Genomic DNA, 9,540 nt, shown 5'->3' with positions numbered 1-9,540 from the left:
CCAATTTTATTGAGCAGCACTCCAAATAAAATCCTAGAAGGCATATTTTTTCTCTGTGCTTTTATATGAAGTAATAAAAGAAAACAAAACGTTGTATAATTTCTCTTTACCAGAGTAAGTAAATTGAAATGAAAAAGGGAGTGGTTAAAATGGAAGGGGTGTAGATAGAGGGAAAAGAGGCTATACCAAGGGAGGAACAGGCCCAGGTTATACTTTGTTGCCCAGGGCCAATGGGAACCTGGAACTGGCCTTGCTTTACAGTGTCAAATCTGTATATAGATCCAGAGGAATTAGCTGTGTTAGTCTGTAGTAGCAAAATAGTAAAGAGTCCAGTAGCACCTTTAAGACTAACCAACTTTATTGCAGCATAAGCTTTCGAGAGCCACAGCATCTGATGAAGAGAGCTGTGCCTCTCAAAAGCTTATGCTACAATAAAGTTGGTTAGTCTTAAAGGTGCTACTGGACTCTACAAATCTTTATATGAATTCCAGCAAAGCCACTTCACAACAGTCTCTCTGACTTTTTTCACTGAAGAATGGAAGGTTGAAAGCTTCTCCCACTGATTTCTGTTTCCACTTTTAATGTCTGGTTTGTATTTGTATAATCTTAGATGGTCCAGTTTAGTCAATGAAAACTGCAGAAGAGTATTTTGGGCACATGATAGCCCATAACACTTTATATGAATTTGCATATAGTTCTTGCATGTCGAACGCTTCTGTGAGTTAGATTGCTGTTTTGCTAATCTGGAACTGAAGCTTTGGTCCAGTTGAGGTGTTGCTGCTGAAAACACAGCTGTGCATATGCAGCTCTTCATGTGGAGCTATTTATGTTGAGTAGCTTCCCACGTGGTTGCAACTGCACCAAGAAAGATGTTGAGGAAACATTTACATTTGGAAGTGAATTGAGTTTCCAGAATTATTCACACCTCTATATAGATGCAGTAAATCAGAGGACTGAACTCTGAGCAAAACATGTGGATCACTGTGGTTAGTAATTCATCTGAGAAGGAAGGATCAAAGTCACCTGGCAAGCTGAAGGCATGAAAAGCCAGACTGATTTTCATTGGGCTGGCAGGGATTAACAATGTGTTCAGGAAAACTTTGCTTTGACTGGAGTGACAAGAGAAGTGTATGGCAGGAGTAGAGATTGCCAAGAAGGAGATATCTTAACCATCTGGAATCAAAGGTCAGACAAAGCAGGAGTAGGGAGGAAAGGTTCTGAAGTTTATTGGAAAGGGGCTTAGAATAACCCACTGTTGACACGGCTCCTGACACCATGCAGATTCTGCTACAGCATTCATGCTATCCATCTTTAGGATACATTCTACAACTGCCCTGCAGCCCAGTGCAAATCAAACATGCCATTTATATACCACCTGATGCAAAGCCAGCCCCCATATTTTCACTGGGGCTGAGACACTGGGGCTTAGCTCTTTTTCACGACTAACATTATTTTGTCACAGCTGTTGTAGCAAAGTCACAAAGGTCCTGCCATTCTAATGTACTGACTTTTATTTTTGCACTTTTGCTGTTGGGTGGGTTGATGGCTTACCCAGAAAACATCTGCTTAACAATCTGAAACAAGAGGCAATTTTAAAAATACAAAAATAAAAGTGAAGATACAACTTTGTTCACATATCTATTAGTAAACTTCTAGTCCCTGTGAAGATGACAAGAGCCTCATAATGGAGCCACCCACAGAGGAGTTCTCCACCTAACTGGGGTTTACCTGGTGTGCACAAAAATATGACTTTCTAAATTATCCAAAAGGTAGAAAATCTTTAAAACTGGTCTGATGGGGATTGAATAAGCCCCAGAAAAATGGAATGTTGGGAGCCACTGAGAGTCAGTTAAAGGGAGAGGGGAGGAAAAATTGGTCTGCTTAACCCCCTGAGAAATCATAGAATTCTTGTTAGAGATTTGGAGGGGATTTTCAAATTTTCCTCCCCCTCCTGTGGTTTCTCATGGCCTCCCATCTTGTTCACATTTATCATCAGTTCCAGCAATGTTCAAAATAGGCAATTACCTTAAAGAAATGTTTGTTGTAGGTCAAATTTCTGAATTTCTGTATGCATGCAAGTGCATGTATTAGGAATTCTCAGACACCTGCCAGTTCAGTTCATATTCTGTTCAGCAGTGGCAAATAGGCAGACTTTTTCAACAATCAGTTCAGCAGTTCATGAACTATTTGAGCCTATGCAGTGAGTAATTTTTCATATATTCAAGCAGTACAGCACAGCACAGCACAATGCAATCAACACTATTTCATGTATGTGCTGTTCTCACATGGCCCAATGGGTCATCCCCTCTCCAAACCTATCATTGTTGCTAGCAACCAATAAGATTGTGGCTGGTGGCACTGACCTGCCCACAAGTGCTATATGACCTACCCATGCTCACTGTGTCCCAATCAGAAGTAAACACACCACTGAGCTGGACGGAACAGGGAGATACCAGCAGTGTGACAAAGTTAGCTACAAGCCAAGGGGACTTTAAAAGGCTCCAGCAGAGAGGCAGAGGGAAGGGAAGCTGAGGCAGAGGAAGCTGGCCTCAGAGAAGGACATTGAGTGTTGGCAGCACTCAGGGAGGAAAGATGACAATTACAGCGGCAGCAAGAAAGCCACACTGAAGACAGCCCAGGTAGCCAGGTCAACCTCAAGTAAAGGGAAGGTTGGCAGAATGGGCATCTGGTGCTAGAGCCAGCTGCAGACCTGGCAGGAGGCTTGGGGCATGGGAAGCAGAGAGGAAGGTGAGTAGCAGGACTTACAAAACAAAAGAGAGCCGAAGGCTCGAGGAAGTACACCAAAAAAGACACCAGAAAGTGAACCGTGCGAATTATATTATCAGTGAATAGACAAGTGCTACATATATCATATATCATAACATGTGTTTCCAAAAATGTTCATGCAGATAAGTTCAAAGACAATTCCAACACGAAATTGTGCTGCTCAATGGCTGCAGGACGCGAAAGCAGTTGCAGCGCCGTCAGCGGTTTCCAAAGTCAATAATTTAGGCTCCAATGTCAATAGATTAGGCAACAAGCCGTGCTGGCTTCCTTTCTTCGCCCGTTTCAGAGAATTTCTCTTTCCTCAGGCTAAAGTCTAAAAACAAACCACAGTACAATGAGCTACAAAACACCCCATATATTTTAGAAAGTAGCGGTGCCTTTAATTGACCAATGATTTTTATTGGTCATTATATATAATTGGGGGAGAGAAGATACTCCTCCCCTTCCAGGCACTGGATGACGTTTCCCTATAGACGGGGATTTCATGAGCGGCAAGTGTGAGTAGGTTATTCTGGGCAAAAATATTTATGTATAAATTCATTGTACAATTCATTGTAACTGGGATGTTTTGTAGCTCATTGTACTGCGGTTTGTTTTTAGACTTAATGGCCTGAAGAAAGAGAAATTCTTTGAAACGGGCGAAGAAAGGAAGCCGGCACGGCTCGTTGCCTAATCTATTGACTTTGGAGCCTAAATTATTGACTTTGGAAACCGCTGACGGCGCTGCAACTGCTTTCGCGTCCTGCAGCCATTGAGCAGCGCAATTTCGTGTTGGAATTGTCTTTGAACTTATCTGTGCGAATGTTTTTGGAAACACGTTATGATATATGATATATGTAGCACTTGTCTATTCACTGATAATATAATTCGCACGGTTCACTTTCTGGTGTCTTTTTTGGTGTACTTCTCGAGCCTTCGGCTCTCTTTTGTTTTGTAACTCTCTAGAGGAAGGCTTTCCTGTTTTTTTGCGAGTAGCAGGACTTGCCAGGGGGCATCTTCCTTCTCCCCAGGGCACAACACCAGCAGTGGCAACAGTGGTGGAAGCAGAACGGACCCTGGGAGACCATTGGGAGCACAAGTGTAAGAGGCGGCCAGCAACCATAACCGCTGGTGGTGGACCCACAAGGGGGAGGCCAAGGAGGAGCCAATAAGTGGGGAGGAATCTAGTCTGAGACAAAGTTAAATAAACAAACAATGAATAGATTAATTGGCAGCCATTGATACTAAATCAAAACTTAAAGTATTTCATGAATTCTTAAAAAAAAATAGGTGTACCACAACATCTGATTGTTTTGATGCACAACTTGTACTTGGGACAAGAGTCTACTGATAGGACAGAATATGAGTAAACAGAATGGTTTCCAATTGGCACAAATGATAGACAAATATATATTATTTCCCTATCTGTTCAACCTCTATGCAGAATGTACTGTAAGTAAAGCTGGATTAGATTTAGATGACAGTGGAGTGAAAATTGGTGGAAGAAACATTAACAATTTGAGAAAAATAGTGAAATAACTATTGATGAAGGATTAAAAGAGAAAGTGCCAAGGAAGGATTATAGCTGAACATCAAGGAGACAAATGACTACCAAGGAATTAAACATTTTTAAGGTTGACAGTGAAGAAACTGTAATTATTGAAGGTTTCCTATTCCTTTGCTCAATCATTAACCCAAAAGGAGACTGCACTCAAGAAGACTGAGACTTGGAACACCAGCTGTGAGGGAACTAGAAAAGATCCGTAAAGATAAAGATGTCTTTCTGAAGACCAAGATCAAGATTAGAGATGGGCACGATCACCATTACAATTGAAAAATACCTACGATAATGGTGATTGCTCAATTGGGACCCAGCGAATCGGTTCCGTCCACAGTGACCGATCCAGTATTCGGGGGGGGGGCTTGATTGAGGGGGGGCATCGGGATCTGATCGGAGAGCCAGACACTCAGGCGCCAATAATCTATTCCCCTAGCAACGGAGCCAGGGGAATGCCTGAGCTGTATTTGCCCTCCTTCTGTCGCCCTGGAAAACCGAATGGAAGCCCAGCTTTCCTTGATTAGCAGGGCTTCCTTCTAACCATGGAGCAGCAACACAGGGGAGGGAGGGGGAAGGGGGTGTTCTGAAGCCATGGGCACTCCACATTTTTTGCTTTTTAAAAAAACGGGGCTTTGTAGGAGGAATGGGTGTTTTTCTGGCTGTCACTCTCTGTTTTGAACCTGCTTTTAAAACACTGTATTTTGTGGGAAAACCTCATTCACAGTTCTGTGTGTGTGTTTAAAATATGCTTTTGGAAGACTGGCTGCTTGCTTTTAAAATTGGGTGGGGAGGAATGGAGGATTCTGTCCCTGCTTTTTTTAAAAAGCTGGCTGAAACATGTTGACGGGATGTCTCTATTTGGAGAGGCAGGGATGGGTTAAAAACTCCCCCCCTCTGCTCTAAGTGTGTGTGTGTGTGTGAATCAGGGCCAGATCGACAGGAGGGCAGGGGGGGTAGTCTGCCCCCAGCGCCGCCAAAGAGGGGGCGCCGGGCGCAGTTGCCAGCCCCAGGCGTGCCTGGGGAAAGTTGAACAGCGCAGGCGGCCTCCCAGCCACCCACACTGCCTTTTGCCTTTCCTGCAGGACAAGGGGTGGCCGGCTTGTGGGAAAAGCAAAAGGCAGCGCGGTTGGCTAGGAGGCTGCCTGCACCATTTGTCTTTCCCCAGGACAAGGGGTGCACGGGCAGCGTGGGTGGCTGGGAGGCAAATGGCCTCCCGCTCCATTCGCCGCCCCTTGTCCTGGGGACAAGGCAAAAGGCAGCGTGAGTGGCTGGGAGGCCGCCCGCGCCGTTTGTCTTTCCCCAGGACAAAGGGTGCACAGGCAGCACGGGTGGCTGGGAGGCAAATGGCCGCCCGTGCCATTCGCCGCCCCTTGTCTTGCGGGGCAGGTGAATGGCGCGGGCAGCCTCCGAGCCACTCGTGCTGCTTCCAGCTCCGCAGCGCGCCGGGACAGCCGGCTTGCTGTGTGGGCAGGGGGGGGACACCCAGGAGCATGTGCGCGCAAGAGCCTGACTACGGTTGCCCTGGGCACTGGCAACTGTAGATCCGGCCCTGGTGTGAATATCCCCTCCCTGACGGGAGGCGGCTCATTGCTGGGTTAAAAACTCCCCCCCCTGCTCTACGTGTGTGTGTGTGTGTGAATGTCCCCTCCCTGAGGGGAGGCGGCTTATCGCTGTCTCCCCATGCCAGCTGGGCTAAGCAGCCGCCGCCACCACCCACCTTCCCACATAGCTGGGAATAGCAGCGCGCCCCGCTTTGGCCTCCCTGATCTCCGAACCATGGATCGGAAATGGGAGATGACAGGTGTACATCGGTGATTTGGGGTCATCGCTGGTGCGGATCCACGAACAGCTTGATCTGCAATTTTTTTTGGATCATGCCCACCTCTAATCAAGATAATACAAGCTATGGTATTCTCCATTACTATGCATAGATGTGAAAGTTGGACAATGAAGAAGTTGGAGGAGAATTTTATGGATATCATGGATGGCCAAAAATACAAATAAGAGGATCAAATCATGCCTAAATTTTCTCTAGAAGCTAAAATGACTGAGACTACCTCATCGTGCAAAGATAAGACTCACTAAATAGACAACAATGCTAGGAAATGTGGAAGGCAGTAGGAAAAGAAGACCCAAAATGAGATGGCTTGAATCAATAAAGAAAACCACATCCCCTATTTTGCAAGATCTAAGCAAGGCTATTAACGATAGGATGTTTTGGAAGCTGTTAATTCATAGGGTAGCCACTAGCCATAAGTTGGAAGCAACTTAGTGGTGCATGATACACCCACATTTGGTATTCGTTTAAGTCCTTTTTATCATAGACATTAATTTGTGCAAACACCTTTCACACAGACTTATGGGGAGGAGACATACTAACCCTCCCATGTCATTTAAGTACTTATTCTGGGCAGGGAGTATCAGTTCCACCTACTGTTTAGATTCAGAAATGGCTTTGCAAGGCAAAGGAAACAGAAACACCACAGCTTCTGCACAGCCATTCAAGGTTGATCACAGCAAACTATGGTCACCATCTTCCCAGTGAGGGCAGGGAATACCTTGTCCCCAGCCTCTGCTCCCTACCTCCACTCATCTGGCCAGTGAGGGGGGAAGGCACTGAGGGAGGCATGTTCACTTCCTCGTTGCACTGGGGAATGATAATCATTTTCTGGTGCGGTGCAGAAGCTATGGATTGCGCTGGGAGAGGATTCACTAAAAATTGGCCCCAAACCCAAATTTGGGGGCAATTTTCAGTGAATCCCTCCAGTAGCTTCTGTGCCACACTGAAAAACAACATCATTTTTTGGTGTGATGGGTGGGCATCGGAGATACTTGTCAGTTTCCCCCTTGCCCCACACCGCAGGTTGCCCTTGGGGGACCTAGCACTCCTATAGCAAATCGGTTCATGAGTGAGTGATCACATACATCAAACACAATACATTCACTTCTATGTGTTTGCCATGAAATCATATGTATTTGCCATGAAATCAGGGCAACCTTAGTGTACATAAGTACATGTATCTGAAAAATAAGTAGCATATATTTCCATTTTCAGTAAGACATTCTATTGTCCTTGCAATCAATTATGGGCACAAATTAGCTGCTGCAGATTATTCCATCAAGGAGCCTCCTTATCCCATCCTACTTCCCATCCAGTTTTATAGTTGTCTACATAATGGCTAGAATCCTGTGGCTCACAGCTATAACCATGCTGACAAAACACTTCTTTCCCCACAGGCCCTTGAGACCTTCAAAATGGTGATGTAGGAGTCTGCAGGATTCATTTGAACAATTTATTTATTTAAAATATTCATAGTTTCCTTTTAGAAACAAATACAACATCAGATTAGCTGAAAATACAACTAGGTAAGACGGAGCAAGCCACAACCTTCATTCATGGGTTATCAAAGCATTATCAAAGTGGGCTGACTTACAGAGCCTCTGCAATAGGCTTGCCAGATTCCTGCTTATGGCAGGCAATCTCCTGCCAATTCCTTCTGATGCCCAGCAATGCCTTGGGTATAGGGAGGAGAAATTGGGAAGTGGGAAAGTGAGGAGAAATGCCTGACACACTAGTGCCACTTCTGGTTTAAATAAGAAGAGGCAAATGATGCTCTGCAATTTCCCCAAAGCTTTATGGTAAAACCATAGAGTTTTTTGAGAAAAAACAGAGTGATGTTAGTGACATGCTGACTTCCTTTCCAGGCACATGGAGTGACATCAGCATGTTGCTGGCAATATATGATGAGGTCCCCTCTTAGCAGTGGGTAAGTCTCCCACCTGCTGCTAGGGGACCTGGCAATCCTCTGAAACCTTCAGGGCCTTCCACACATCCTTAGGAAACCCTTTCCACAGCACAGATACTGATGTAAAGAAACATGAACCTGCAATGGCAGTTCTTATTGACCTAAGTGGACTATTAGCAATCCCTAGTCTGATTACTGGAGCTGTCTTGTTGAACACGTACGAGTAGAGGCAGAATCACAAATATGAAGATGCCAGATCATAAAAAGCTTTAAAATGTTAACACCAACATGTTGAATTGAATATGGAAACAATGTAGAGTCAATGTAGTGATCTTAAATGTGGGCAACATGTTTAAAATGTTTAACCCTCTTGTAGGGTTGACAACTCCAATTGGGAAAATCCTGAAGATTTAAGGGAGGAGCTTGAAAAGGGCAGAATTTGGGGAGTAGAGGGAAATCAGGAAATGATGCCATAGAGTCCCGAGGAACTGATTTCTGTACGCTGTAAATCAGGTGGAATTCTGGGAGAACTCCAGGCCCAAACTAAAAGTTGGCAATCCTTGCTAGCAGTCTAGCTGTTGTGTCCTGTGCCAATTGTAACTTCCATATTGCCTACAAGGGCAACATAGATTATGTTTCAGTGGTCCAGACTTATAGTAACATGGATTAGCATGTCTAGAAGTCATGCTGTCCAGAGATTGCCCTGAGAGAGGGAACCACAGAGAGAGGCAGATGCTTTCATTGCTGTAATTCGTCAGACACTTTCAATGCTTTTGAATGAATGGTTACATTTATTGCATAGCCCCTGAGAACGCTGTATAAGCAAATCAATATTTGCTAGCATGTTGTCAGGCTCATATCCGTGGGACGGATGTCTCCATTCATATGCCATATGGCATGGCATGCATTAGAGGCTCGACCTAGAATTGAAGCATGAACTTGGCCTGATTCCATTTCTCACTGTGACTGTATGCTTCTGAGGACTCAGTTCTTGAAATTATTTTTGGGTCAGGCTCCATACTTTTGCCTGTGTTTTTTGCTGGACATTTGGCAGCCTCCGTGCCTATGAGGAACGTCTGAACTCTATTATTGCATTGTGGTTTTGTGGAATGAACATTGGATTGTTTTGATATTTACTTTGTGTCTGTGATATAGATGTTTGTTGTATGCATTCTATTTCATTGTGTATATTTGCATGTTAACTGTATTTATCTTTTACCATCGGTAGCATTTTGCAGTGTTCTTATCTCTCAATTATAATAATATTGTGGAATAACTGTATTTGTGGAGGGAGTCTTGCTTTGTTGCAGGACTAATGCCTGCCTGGCTCTCCTTTCTCATGGCAGTTGCCTGAGGAGTGTGCCATTTTGTCTCTGTGAATTCTACAGCCTCAACTATCAATATTTTGGAGGTCTCAAGAGGCTAATGGGAGAAGGGAGAGGACAGGGAAGAACTATCTGCACATGTCCT

Source organism: Eublepharis macularius, chromosome 3 (assembly GCF_028583425.1).
Source record: "Eublepharis macularius isolate TG4126 chromosome 3, MPM_Emac_v1.0, whole genome shotgun sequence".
Taxonomy (NCBI): Eukaryota; Metazoa; Chordata; class Lepidosauria; order Squamata; family Eublepharidae; genus Eublepharis; species Eublepharis macularius.
Note: the sequence above shows the minus strand (reverse complement) of the source record.